Source organism: Orycteropus afer, unplaced genomic scaffold (assembly GCF_000298275.1).
Source record: "Orycteropus afer afer isolate SDZICR_OR568_19922 unplaced genomic scaffold, OryAfe1.0 scaffold00267, whole genome shotgun sequence".
Classification (NCBI taxonomy): Eukaryota; Metazoa; Chordata; class Mammalia; order Tubulidentata; family Orycteropodidae; genus Orycteropus; species Orycteropus afer.
Genome location: NW_006921854.1, coordinates 3,144,157 through 3,145,057, shown reverse-complemented (window position 1 = coordinate 3,145,057; position 901 = coordinate 3,144,157).

Sequence of the window (901 nt, the reverse complement as noted above, 5' to 3'; positions counted from 1 at the left end):
TATACACACACACACACACACACATATATATATATATATATGTAAGTTAGCTCTTTGTTTCCCCTTTTATTGTGATGTGACTTACATAAAGTATACAAATCTATGTACAGAGACTGATAAAATTTTCATATATGTAATCACACAGGATCAATATATAGAACATTTCCAACACTCCAGAAAGCTGCCACATACCCTCTCCCAGTTAATCCCATCCCAAAGGTAACCACTATCATCACTTTATTTTTAATCTGTCTCTGTCTCTGTTCCCAAAATGGGAGTGATAGGACAGCTGAAGAAATAGAAGGCAGTCAGAAGTGCACTAGATGTTTAAATAACTTGTGGCTAGAAGAAAACTTTGGTGAAGGTAGTGGCTTTCAAATATTTGTAAAGCATGACTAACATTCAAAAACAACGTTTTAACATCATGACCTAGTACATCATGACCTCATGGACTCATCCCTCCACACTTATGAATGGGATCCACAAAGAGCAGTATACAAAGTGAAAGATATGGCCACCAAGAGTTCCTCTGTGAGCATCTCCTGCATTTAAGAAACCAGCCAGAGTAAGACTAGAGTCTTAGCCCCAATTCCAAATTCCCGGGAAAGCTATTTACTGTTCCAGCTTCAGTCAAGTGTCTGCTCCTGGACTGATTCACTGTGGTCAGGGCTGTGGGCTCATGTCTGCACAAAATGGTCCCAGAGTCTCTTAACTATTAGTGTACAATTCTCATAAAAGGCATGGAGTCTGGGAAGATAATCTCTTTGTTGAGTGCCATCAAGCCGATTCTGACTCATAGCAACCACATGGCAAAGTAGAACTGCCCGTTAAGGTTTTCCTGGCTGGTGGCGTAGTGCCTAAGGCACTTGACTGCTAACCAGGAGGCTGGCGGTTCAAGCCC